Source organism: Eptesicus fuscus, chromosome 5 (assembly GCF_027574615.1).
Source record: "Eptesicus fuscus isolate TK198812 chromosome 5, DD_ASM_mEF_20220401, whole genome shotgun sequence".
Taxonomy (NCBI): domain Eukaryota; kingdom Metazoa; phylum Chordata; class Mammalia; order Chiroptera; family Vespertilionidae; genus Eptesicus; species Eptesicus fuscus.
In genome coordinates, this window is record NC_072477.1 from 78,343,279 (window position 1) to 78,356,488 (window position 13,210).

At 47.8% G+C, this 13,210-nt stretch overlaps 1 pseudogene; it reads right to left on the reverse strand.

Annotated features, from left to right (window-relative positions):
- Nucleotides 1-9,434: 9,434 nt before the first annotated feature.
- On the reverse strand, nt 9,435-12,656 carry LOC103305050 (granzyme H-like; annotated as a pseudogene).
- Between the last annotated feature and the right edge of the window lie 554 nt (nt 12,657-13,210).

Below are 13,210 nucleotides of genomic sequence, written 5' to 3' on the forward strand. Positions count from 1 at the left end.
GGGTGGGGCTTGGCACCTCCGCCTTCGCCTCCCCAGGCAGCGATGGTCCTGGGAGGCTGCGGACTTGGCGCCCATCCCCCAGCCACTTGGTGCCTGTGTATGCAAATTAACCTGCCACCTTTGTTGGGTTAATTTGCATACTCACTCCTGATTGGCTGGTGGATATGGCAGAGATATGGTCAATTTGCATCTTTCTCTTTTATTAGTGTAGATTCTCAGGTGAGGATTAAAAAAAAAAAGACTGCATTAGCTACAAAAATGATTTAATGAAGCCCTCATCTAGAAAGAAAACCAAGGTTTCCATTTTTTCCAGGAGAGAGTTGTAAATCCCTTCTCTCCAGGTGCCTTACACACAAAGTGTGTGATACAGATAGTCTTCTCCCAGCTCTGCTCCTGGGGAGGCTTGTGTTTGGAAATGATCCAAAATGGGATCCTTTCAGGGATGTCTACACAGATGAAAGGGGGAGGTGATGAGGAGTAGATCCGAGGGGAACCCAGGGCTGGGCAGAGATGGAGAGGGTGGGGAGGTCTATGGGCACTTTTCTTCCTTTAAGCCCAGGTCCCTGGACAAGGTACTCTAACTCTGATGTCTGCCCTGTGTTTGGGGCCCTAGGGTTCCCTTGTCCAGGGGAGATCATCAGGGCACAGAGGCCAAGGTGCAGTTTTGCTCTGATAGGCACTCCTGCAAATTACTGTTCTGTGGTGGGTCCACGTGCGAGACAAGTTGTTGTGATGACCCCTCACTGAGCTGGATGGTGAAAAAGCTTTGGTTTCTTCCCCATGTTTTAGACAACCAGAATCAGAAATTTATGAGGACAGCATAGGGGTAACTGTTTGGGCTCAAGGGATCTATTTATTATTTAAGCAAAACTGAAAAGGAAGATGCTATTCTGGGATGTTACCTGTTGATAATTTCTTCTTGGTCCTCTCACTAGGAAGAGTTTGTGCTGTATCCTTACTGTGCAGAGCCAGGCTCTCCAGGTCACCCCTCCAACCCTCCCCACACTTTTTTTTTTTTTTGTTAATCCTCATCCAAGGATATTTTTCATTGATTTTCAGAGAGAGTGGAAGGGAAGGAGGGAGGGAGGGAGAGAGAGAGAGAGAGAGGGAGAGAGAGAGAGGAGAGGGGAGAGAGAGAGAGAGAGAGAGAGAGTGAGAGAGAAGCAAGGAGAGAAACATTGATGTGAGAGAGATACATTGATTGGTTGCCTCCTGCACCCATGCTGACAAGAAATGGGGATCGAACCTGCAACTCAAATACTGTCCTTACCTGCTCTTGACTGGGAATTGAACCCATGACCCTTTGGTGCAGTGTGGACTCACTAACCACTCAGCACACAGGTCAGAGCTACATGTCCCTTTTGAAAGTCCTGAAGGATATATTTAGTAATTTGAGAGAGAAAGAGGAATAAGGAGGGAAGAAGGGAGGGAAGAAGAGAGAGAGAGAGAGAGAGAGAGAGAGAGAGAGAGAGAGAGAGAGTGAGAGAGAGATATGGATGTGAAAGAAAAACATCAATTGATTGCCTCCCTTACATGCTCCTACTGAGGACTGAACCAGCAACATATATGTCCCTTGACCAGGAATCCAACCCACAAACATTTTGGTGTATCAGGCGACACTTCAACCAACTGAGCCACCTGCCGGGGCTCCAAATCCCTTTTTTATGATTAAACAAGTTGGGCTACTTCTCTCTCTCTCTCTCTCTCTCTCTCTCTCTCCCCCCCCCCAGCTATTCTAGTTGCCCCTTCATTGGGAGGTAAGATGACAGCAGCCAAACAGCTATGATTTCCCATAATCCCACAGCTAAAATTCAGCCAATCCCCAAACATTCCTATTTCTGAATGTCCATGAAATTCTGGATTTCCCAATTCCCAGAACCTATATACGTTTAGATCTTGCTGGGTTCAGAGACACTCTTCTTCACAAGTACTACTCTCTCCTACTTAGCAAGCAATACATTCAGATTTTTGTCTCAGACACCGAATGCTCTCCAATGCTCTCCCCTTCCTGTGACACTCCTCACAATGGCTCTGGAGAAGTCCCATATGCTGAGTGACCAAGCTTGCTGAGCAACTTGCCTTGCCTCTTAGCAACTTGCTGTGAAGTAGTGGCCAGCTGGGGTAATATCACTATCTTATGCACTGCATCTGCCCTTGGCCCATTCTCTGTCCTCCCTGTCACTGCCTGGGCTTGCACCTCCTAAACAAATCATTGCCACTGCAATCCTTGCTTCAGGCTCTGTTTCTATAGGGGCAGAACAGGTCAGAGCAGGCAAGTAGGATTTGGGATATTTTTCTCCTTGTATCTCAGGCTGGAAGTTATGCTCAGAGAGTCTTCTCAGAAATTACAAACAAGATAACCTTCCTGGATATCTGTCCATTGAAATATTTTCTTCTCATAGTATTCCCTCCTGGCCACCTTTAGATATTTCTCCCTCGGTTTAATCAGGGTTTGTGATGCCTCTCCTTCTTTCTCTTTACAATGAGTTTCTGAGCAATGACCAGAAATTTCACCTAAATACTTTCTGTTGGTAAAGCTGGCATGGCAGCCTTATAAAGAGCAATCTGAGATTCTCAGCCCCCCTGAGGGTAGGAGGCTTACCTGTGCTTCTGAAGGCAAAGCACCTCATGGGGAAAATGAGATGTGCACATGGCAAACACTTTAGTAACAAAGGAGGAGCTGGGCTCAGTTCTACAAAGTCCCCGGGAAAAACTGCTGGCCTCAGAAGAGGTGGTCTTTTCCTTCACTCTTCCACATACGCCATTCTTCCTGTTTTACAGTTGTGTGGTGATCTAACCAGACAGTGACACGGCCAAAGAAGAATTGAATGTGCACTATCATGTGCTCAATGACAGCCTTGGGGAAAATGTGTACACATACCTTCATTTAACACTGTCAGGGAGTGATGGGGATGATAAGACATGGTGCAAAATAGAGAAAGTGTGACCTTTAGGGCAAGAATGAACATGGAGGTATAAGGAGAGGCATAGTGAGATATCATAACTCATAAATTCCTTAGTAGATAGGAGACTGTTGAAGAATCAAGGATAGAAAAGAGAATGGCTGTTCAGGAGCTTTTTGGGATCCCCAGGGAATGGGGCTTGGAGGAATTTTTTAGCACTGATCAGTTGTCACCAAGTACATTTTTGTCAATCCAATGAAAAGCTTTATCTCTTCCTTTTTCTGTCTCTGTATTTCATTTCTGGCCTTTGATCTCATCCCCTTTGCAATTTAAAAATTACTTTTAAGTGCTGTTACATGCAGCCCCCTTCCTGAATATCACTACCTTCCCCCCATTAAGTAACCTTTCTAGGAACATGACATTCTAAAAGTGGACAACAAATGAGTAGTTGCATTGTTGCCTTTTAATATGAAGAATGAATTTCACCTTTAGGAATCTCATTAGACTCTCTCTAGGATTTGCATTTAATTTTCTGTCATTGTATAAAACTAGTGGCCCAGTGCATGAAATTCGCACACGGGGGGTGTCTTCAGCCCAGCCTGCATCCTCTCCAATCTGGAACCCCTTGGGATATGTCCAACTGCCGGTTTAGGCCCGATTCAACAGGGATTGGGCCTAAACCGGTAGTCGGACATTCCTTTTGCAATCCGGGACTGCTGGCTCCTAACAGCTCACCTGCCTGCTTGTCTGATCACCCCTAACCACTCTGCCTGGCAGCCTGCTTGCCCCCAACTGTCCCCCACCGGTCTTCTCACCCCCAACTGCTCTTCTTGCTGACCCGATTGCCCACAAATGCCCCCTGCCAGCCTGATCACCCCGAACTGCCCCCCACTGGCCTGATCACCCCTACCTGCACCACCCTGCTGACCTGCTCATCCCCTATTGCCCCCTGCCAGTCTGATCGCCCTCTACTGCCCCCGCCGCCAGCCTATTCAGCCCCAACTTCTCCCCCCTACCGGCCTGCTCTCCCCCAACTGCCCCTCCTACAGGTCTGCTCACCTTCTACTGTGCACCCCCCTGCAGCCTGCTTGGCCCTAACTGACACCCCCTTGCTGGCCTGCTCACCCCCAACTTTCCCCCCCCCTCTGGCCTGCTCACCCCCAACTTCTCCCACCACCAGCCTGATCACCCCCAACTGTCCTCCCCTCCTGGCCTGATTGCCCCTAACCGCCTCTGCCTTGTCCCTGCTACTATGGCTTTGTCTGGGTGGCGGCCACGGAGCCCACTGGGGCGACCAAGGAAGCCAAGCCTCCCACCCGCTCTGGCTGGCTCCATGGCTCCAGCCGGCACAGCCATCTTTGTCGTGTCCATTTGCATATTCTCTCCTTTTTGGCTGTGGGCACCGCCATCTTTATTGTGAAGTGACAGTTAATTTGCATATTACTCTTTTATTAGATAGGATGATAGTGAACCACATACCTGATGCTGCACACCAATATTATCATCTCACATCTCACCTCCAACTTTAATAACAGTCAGACTGAGAGGAGGAGGGTACCCATGATGTACTCAGGGAAACCTGGGACAGGCAAACAATGGGAGCACTAGGGGTGCATCCAATGTGATAACCCTGTGCCATGGCTTCCTGATGGGAAGTAGATATTCCAACTTGACTTAGTCATAGTATAACCTTGACAGTCCTTTGATTGCCTTAAATTGAATAAAAATGAAATAGTCTGTCATAGAAAAAAGAAGCAGAATGCTTGGGGGATGAGTTAAGGCTGAGAACTCATTTTGATGAGTCAATAACCGCAGCCTTGCAATTAACTGCTGTCACCACAAACCAACTTCCCATGGTTCACTGTTTCTCAAGAGCAGTTGACTCCTTAGTCAGTTTAGCCACGTGAGAACCTCATTGAGAGATGACTGTACACCTGAGATCAAAGTCAGAAATGTTATTTTCTGCAAATTCTGAGACTCTTCATTGTTTGAACTGACATGAGGGAGCCAAATCATAGGAACACTAGAGAAAGAGTCCCCAAGTGAAGGATTTTTACATGATACAGATGTAAGAGATGGAGATGGAATGTCCATGCCTGGACAATTGCTTCATTCAGAAAGGATGATTAAGTACTTTCTCTGTGTGTGGCATTCTACCAAATAAATGGTGAGCAATAACAGATTTAGTTTCTAATCTTGAGGCGTGAGACATACATTAGCTAAATAAACACATGTGCATGATTATGAATGGTATCACGTATGCTGTAGGAGAAAAATTATGAGAGGATGTGACCAGTTAACCTGACCTTTTATGGGGTTTGGGGAAGACTTTTCTGAGGAGGCAACACTTGCCAGTCGTGCAAACCTACAGGTGAAGATGGAAATGTTCCCTGATATGTTCCTAAGGTAATCACATACCTGGAGGTTCTGGAGTTCCTAAGCATTATGAGAAATAATGAGAAATTTTGCCAATAATTAGTTTCTTCTACTTTTCAGAAAATATGTAGAATTCCAAGACAATAGGCAGAAATGAGTAATTTGGAGTTTTTGAAAATTTAAAGCTTCTATTTAACCAAAGGCCTCATAACAGTAATGCAAAAAATGTGGATTGGTAGATGCTATTTACAATAACCTGCTGAAAAACTGGCATCTGAAATATATAAAGAAGTCTTTGAAAATCTTAAGGAAAATAAATCAATTGTAAATGTACAAGGAATGTGGCAGATTTTCTCAGAAGAGCAATCTCAAATGGCTAATAAATATCTGAAAAGATAAAGAACCTCACCAGTAGTTAGGGAAATGGTAATAAAAAGCACTATGATTTACCACTTCACACCAAGTAGACTGAAAAAATTATTAAGCTTTACAATACTAAGTATTGTTGGGAGTATTAATTGGAACAATAACTTTCTGAAGCAATTAGGCAATACCAAAGACAAGTGAAGGCATGTATATTCTATAATCTGGCCATTCCACTTTAAGGATATACCCAACCAACATTCCTGTACAAGTAAACATAGAAGCATGATAAAGAATGCTTACTAGAATTGTTTTTTATTATAAAAAATGGGAACAACCTAAATTTTCTGCGAATGGATAAACTGTATTACTTGCATACATTGGGATATTGTGTATCCACTAAAATGAATGAACTACCACTGTACTTACATGTATTAACATAGATAAATTTCAAAAATATATCATTGACTTGTTTCTTCTAGGGAGGGAAACAGGATGATTAGGAGTTAGAATCGAGAGGAGTATTTTTTTTTTTTAATGCTTTTCAACCTAAATTTTGCATCAAGTAAACATATTAAAAAACACAATTTTTAAAATGTTGAATAATAAATGGTGAATAATAAAAATGTTGCAGAGGGCTGGTATAGAATTCTTTATAAGTTTTAATGCAGACCAGATAAAAAGCTCCCACATCACTACTGCTCCCCTCATCGTTTATACCACCAAACTCTCCTAGTTTAACTCAGATAGAGTCCAGACTCCTCCCATGGCTTCTCAGCCTGGCCACTGCACTGCCTGGGAAACAAAGCTCTTGGTTTCTTCCATTATTTGCTTCTGACAACAAAGACAACAGGGAAGAATAATATAGCAAGGAGCAGTGGATATTAGGACCTATACAGCTGGGGGAGCTGTGGGCACTGAGGTCTCACTCTCCTTCCACCTCTGGGGATAAACCCGCATGTGCAGAGCAGCTCCTGCCCTGGGCAGCCTTCTTGGGAAGCCCAGCTCTTCTCACTGATAGTGTCAGCTGTTCTTCCTTCATCAAAATAGTTTTCTTCCTTCTGTCAGAAAATTATCACACTGTGTGAGTTAAGTTAGATCAAGGCGCTTTGCTGAGATCTGTTGTGTACATTGTCAGAATAAATACAAACCTGGCTGATGTCTACAATGGGACCCGCTCAGATATCTAAGTCCTGGTGACTTTGAGTGCAGCCCTCTGATGAGGGAGAGCTGACCCTTCCCTTGTTCCCCTTCAGCTGGATGCTAAGGACTAAGCTTTAATGCTCAGTTGACATTGTGTCAGATCACAAGCTCAACCTCTTTTCTTTATTAAGTCCTCATACTTTGCCTCCTACTAGCATAGATTTTTTCTTACTTTGGATGCAATTTTCAAACTTCTTAGAGAAGCTGATAAAGAAGAAAATTGTTCTTTTTTTTAAAAAAAATTTATTTTATTGTTTAAAGTATTACACACAATAGTACATATATCTCATTTCCCCCCCCCCCATTGACCTTCCCCCAGCCTTCCCTAACCACTGTCACATGCCCTCATCCCACTCACCCCCACCCGCATTGTCTGTGTCCATTGGTTGTGCTTATATGCATGCATACAAGTCCTTTGGTTGATGTCTTTCCCCCTCTCCCCAAAACTCCCCAGCCTTCCCGCTGTAATTTGACAGTCTGTTCGATGTTTTACTGCCTCTGTATCTATCTTTTTTTTCATCAGGTTATAATGATCTTTATTGTCCATAAATGAGTGAGATCATGTGGTATTTTTCTTTCATTGCCTGGCTTATTTCACTTAGCATAATGCTCTCCAGTTCCATCCATGCTGCTGCAACTGGTAGGAATTCCTTCTTTTTTATAGCAGCGTAGTATTCCATTGTGTAGATGTACCATAGTTTTCTAATCCACTCATCTGCTCCAGCCTGCGTATTTCCTTCTCCTGTCCTGACCACAGACCTCACCTTATCCCAGGCAAAATCTGACCTTTTTGTGAGTGGGTGTAGAGCTCCTTTGAATACGCATGCTCACAACACTTGGGACCAGTGTTCCCGGGTTTGCAGCTATTCACTGGGTGCAGTTGTTGTATATTCCCGGGAATTTCAGGCTTCCCAAAACATCCACTTTCCCCTTTAAGATGGCATGTCTCCGCGTCAGAGCCGGTTGCTCCGGGAGGGATCCCAGCAGCAGTGGAGGCTGCCTGGTCAGGGGAACCCTGCCCAGTGAACCCCACAGTCCCCTGGAGTATAGCTGTCCCTCAACTCACAAACAAACACTCCCCTGGGTCCACACACTGTCTCTTCGTTCTCCCACTCACACACCATCTTGCAGTCTGCCTTCCCGTCGGCAGCCATCTTCCATCCCCAGAAAATTGTTCTTTTCTTAACTCACTGAAAGCCTGTTGGATGTCTTGACCTTCTGCTGATATCTGGTGATTCCTAAGGCCTGGGGCCACACTATCCTGACCTCCCAGGTCAGACAGGTGAGCATTGTTCTTAGGTTCCCCTTGGCCTACTCATAGTTCTTCCTGCTCAGGATCTTGTTCTTGCTTCTATCAAGGTCTATGTTTCTTCTAATTGGGCTGATGTTTATGTTATCTGAGAGTCTGATTGATTTTGAACTCAATACAGATAAGGACTAATGTCTGAGGAGGGAGATATCCCAAACTCAACTCTTCAGGTGACTTTCTAACTCAAAAGGCAGGTAGATCCCATGTGGACTCCCTCCCTGCAGCCTGAACCTTGAAGCCAGCAGTGAGCAACAGACTGCAGGGGACTAAGGCTCCTGAGTGACCAGAAGTCAGTGGACTCTGAGCACATGGTGGGGACACTGGGCTGCATGTGAGGGTGGAGCTGTCTCTGCCCAGTGAGAGATGGGGCCAGGTGTTCTGCAGACACCCTGCCGCCCTGTCCTCCAGGGCCCTGCATGGGGCCAGCACAGGCCTGGGCCCCCGGTCACCCTGTGCCAGGGCATAATCTGGGTGGCAACTCAGTGACCCGGCCCTGCTGGAACCTGGCACTCTGGGTGTCCTAGGTGGGAGGGATATGGGGGAGCAAGGAGCTCAGATCAATGTGGTCTGTGGGGCGCAGGGGTTGGTGGACTCTGAGGATGCTCAGTGGTCAGCAGGAATGAGAAGAAGGGGCAGCCAGGAGACTGGAGGCCAAGCTAGGCCCTGAGCTCAGAGGAGGGCAGAAAAGGGGAGGGAGAGAAATTCAGCCCAGAAGTGAATGAGGAGCTTCTCAGGACTTGCCTCCCTCCTCTACTCCTGTCTACCCTAACCAGCCCCCAGACTCCCAAAACCTGCCACACCCTGGTTGTGGGAGAACAATGTCCTGCTCAGGAAGGCCCTCATCTCCCCAGTGTGGTGAGGCCTCCTGAGCTGCAGCCCAGGCTGTGCCTGCTTGGTGCCCAGCTACCCATGGTGCTAATCCTTTCCTCTCAGCATGTAACAGAGGAAGAAGTAAGACCTTCACACTGAGCCCTGGAACAGAGAGATTCATGTTTTCTCCTAATGGTGCTCCTCTCGCCCTGGCAGAAGGGCGGGCCCTGTAGGTGCAGGTTTGGCCAAGAAGGAGCTGGTAACAGCTCTGCATGAGGTTTCGGGGGGTGGGGGTAGAGGGGAAGAGGAGGAAGTAGAACAGAGAAAAATTGTGCTATTGGCCTTCTAAGCACAGAGCTGGTGCCTGTGAATGAGGGTCAAAGAATAAACAACAAACTAGCTCTTCTCATCAGCTAAGAGACATTTATTCAGTTGCGGGCACCACCTCCCTCCCCGCAGTGTATTCTGGATTAGCTCCAGAGAAGATAGTCTGGGTCATGCCTTCGGAGTTTTTTCATGGTTTTCTTTATCCAGAAAAGGAAACTGGCGACTTTGGTGAAGACCTTTGGGGGTTGCCAACCACAAGAGCTTCCATAGGAGACAATGCCCTGGATTTCATTTTTACACAGGAAGGGTCCTCCGGAGTCCCCCTGTGGACCGAGAGAGGGAAGAACTGAGTCACTTCTCCTGGCCCTGCCCTCGACCCCTCACCCCAAAGCCCCTCTCAGAGAAGGCTGCCTTGCATGGTTTCCACCTTGGAGATAAGTGACAGGCAGGTCACTGTGGTCCCCTGAGCCTGGACATTGTCACTGCTTCACTTCACCCCAGGTGGCGGCTCCCTCTGCTCCCCCAGATCTCTGATTTTCTGGCTATGAAGGTCCTATGGGGCTTTGACTGCAGTCTACTATGTAAGGACCCGAGAGCAGGCAGGTGGGGCTGACACTTAGCATGGAGAAGGAGCCACCAGGTATAACTACTGCACACCCAGGGAATAGTTATCTAACTGATGTGTCCCAGTGTGGGCCAGTATTGCAAATTCACCGTCTGGAGAAGCACCATGTTTAGAGTGACCACAGGCCCTTGTAGCCTCTCAGAGGGCCTATTCCTCCCAGCTCTGGCGGCTCCCTTCTTTTCCTCTTGGGGAGAAAGATCATAGCCTAGAGGGTGAAGGATTCCCCTCCTTCCTCAGGTCCCAGTGTATATCCAAACATCCCTCTTCCCATAGCCAAGCTAGGCAGATGTTCAGTATCACCTTAAAGGAAGCCTTAGGTTCTCTTGGGTTCCCCACACACAGTTGAATGGTCCTGTTGTAATTCTTAAAGCGCCTTTCACACTCCCCATCCTTCTGCAGGGTCAGCTCTACCTCCTGCAGAGTGTCTGATGAAGAGCAATTCATTTTGGCTCGCCCCCAGCCGGCCACAGTGCACTTTTGTCCTGGACTTGGCAGGTCCTTGCCTCTGGGCAGTAGGAGGGGCTTCACAGCATCAGTTTGCTTGATGTTTCTCTCCAGCTGATGGGGAAGAGACAAAGGAGCCCAGGTCAGCCAGTGCATCTGGGCCTGGAGACCATGATGGGACACCTGAGTTACTGGGACTAGTCAGGTGACTGGAGTGGGAGGAATGGAAAGGACAGGTCAGAGTCAGAAGAGAAACAATGAGATCTCAGAACTGCAAGAGCAGCAGGAGGTTTCCTACCTGCAGTAACATGATGTCATTGGAGTGTTTTTTCTTATTATAGTCTGGGTGGGGGATGGCTCTTTTCACTGGGATTTTCTGCCAGGTCTTCTCCTTCTTTTTGATGTTGTGGGCCCCCAGAATGACATTGATTGACCTTCACAGAGAACAGAGTGGGTGAGTTTGGGGGGGAGGTAGAGTCACAGGAGATACATGCCAGGGACTATGAAAGGCAGGTCACAGCTGGTGCAGGGCACAGGGGCCAGGGACTCGGTGATTCTGCTTCTCAGCCACACTGAGGTCAGGGATAGGGAGCTCTCTATTGCCCTCAGGAAATGTCAGGAAATTACTTGCATTTGCCTTTTGACCCTAATGCATGTGTTCATGGTCCACAACAGCTTTTTTTGGCCAGTGTCCTTGTTCCCTTCTCAATTGTGTTCCTTGCTTTCACCTCTGACCCTCTGAGCCCAAAGCTTAGCTGTCCTATTTCTCAGGCTCTCCTTGCTCTGTCATGATCTCAGAGGGCTCCTCTGATGAGGTCTCATGGACTTGAGTTTCCAGGAGCCCGAGGATCTGCCCTGAACTGTACCTCCTGGGATGAAGGTCAGGGTCCCTGTAGGGGTCTCAGGAGGTGTAGCCTGGCTGCAGCCTCTCACCTTCCATTGCAGTGAGCAGCTGTCAGAACAAAGTTGTCTCCCACAAGGACACCGCCACACCTGTAATCCCCCTCCTCCCTTTTAATGTGAAGGTAGGCCATGTAGGGTCGGGAGTGGGGCTTGGCTTCATGTCCCCCGATGATCTCACCTGTAGAAAAAATCCTGTTGTACTTTTGTGCCCCCCTCTCACCACCCCACAAGTGTACCAGGCTGGCATTGGATTGATGACTCATGTGGCTGGGCACTTGGGAGCCTAGGGTGGCGTAGAGCTGGGAGTAGGTAGTGACGCGCCTCAACTTTCTATTCTAGACAAGGAAACAGCAACAAGCTGGATCTGTGACTTTGCCTGACACATAGTTACAGGTGAGAATAGGCATCTTAGGAACAGGGAAGGCCTGCAGGCTCCTGATAATTCCTTTCCTGACTTTGCTTGGTGTTGGGTGAGCTTCTGAGGCCCCTGTGGTTCTGTGATGTCCAGGGCAGTGCACTTTGCAGTGTCCAGGACTTAAGTGTAGGGATCTAGATGCTGACACGTGGGGAGGTGCCATGTAAGTGTTTGTTGGCTGCTTGGGGGGATGGCTCCCAATGGGCCTCCAGAGGAGGGTGGGTAAGGCCAGTGCTGTGGGATTCTGGAAAGCAGAGAAGTTTGGGGTTTCCAATCTCACTGGCTCATCCTTTAAGGAGTGGACCTGCTAAAGGCCTGGGAATAAAAGCCGAGCTGGAGAAAGGGACTGAGATGGAGCAGAGGAAGCAGCAGTCTTCTGGGGACGGTGACACCACCAACTGTGGGGTCTGCTGAGCTCTGGGCTTCTCTCCTACGCAGATCCTGAGGACAGCACCTGTCTCATCACACACATGGAAGCCAGGACTGCTCTTCCCTCTGCAGTTTCCCAGCCTCTGCCATACACTTCTAGGAAGTTCCACTCTCCACATGGCATAGGTAGGGTCTGGGGAGGGCATTGTGCCCACTGGCTTTTCTTGAGAATAGGCTTCTGCCCTGTCTTTTCTGCCTGTGGCTCACCCAGCATCATATGTTTGGGTCTGAGATGGGATGGGAGCTGGGGTTCAGAGCATTCCTGGTGGAGAGCTGGATCAGGGATGTGCAGAAGGGCCAGCAGGTCTGTGCCCACTGTGGGATGGGTGGGGCCTGTGAGGGTGGGGATGGTCACTCACCTGCCTCCACCCCGGGGAGTAGGAAAAAGGCCAGCAGGAGCAGGAGCAGGGGTGGCTGCATCTTCCCAGGAAGGCTGCTCAGGTCGGAGCTGCTGGTGTTTCTCTGTGCTCTCCGTTAGCGCCCAGAAGAGGAAGGAGGTGTGGGTGGGCTCTGTGACCTGAGTCCCTCTCTGGTTTTATAGTGCTTCATCCCAGAAGGCTTTTTATGAAGCATCTCTGCCCCCTCATCTCCTTCCTGATGATGGTCTCTGTCTGGGTGGTTGTGTAAGAACTATGCAGTGACCATATCAGTACCCACAGCTGATGACTCAGAGCAGATATTAGAGCAGACTCCAGCCCTGAGCAGGAACCCAAGGGTACAAGTTGGGGCCTGTGGCATGTGGTACTGGATCCCGGAAATCTGAGTCCCCAGTGAGAGAACCCCCATTGCCTCATCTCCATGCAACTAAGTCCATCAGGGTAATTTCTTTACTTGTGTCTGTTTAGGTCCTTCTCTGTTCAATGGCCAAATCTAATAGAGATGTATCTCCTTCCTCTATAGCAGCGATTTTCAACTTTTTAATCTCATAGCACATGAACTAATTACTAAAATCCTGTGGCACACTAAATATATATTTTTTACAGATCTCACAATAGTTATACTTTTGATTGATTTATTAAAAGTAATTAAGTACCCTTTTTGCTCCAAAGTGACTTAAAAAACATCAGGTGCCTATCCTTGTATATAAGAATTTCTGGTACCAA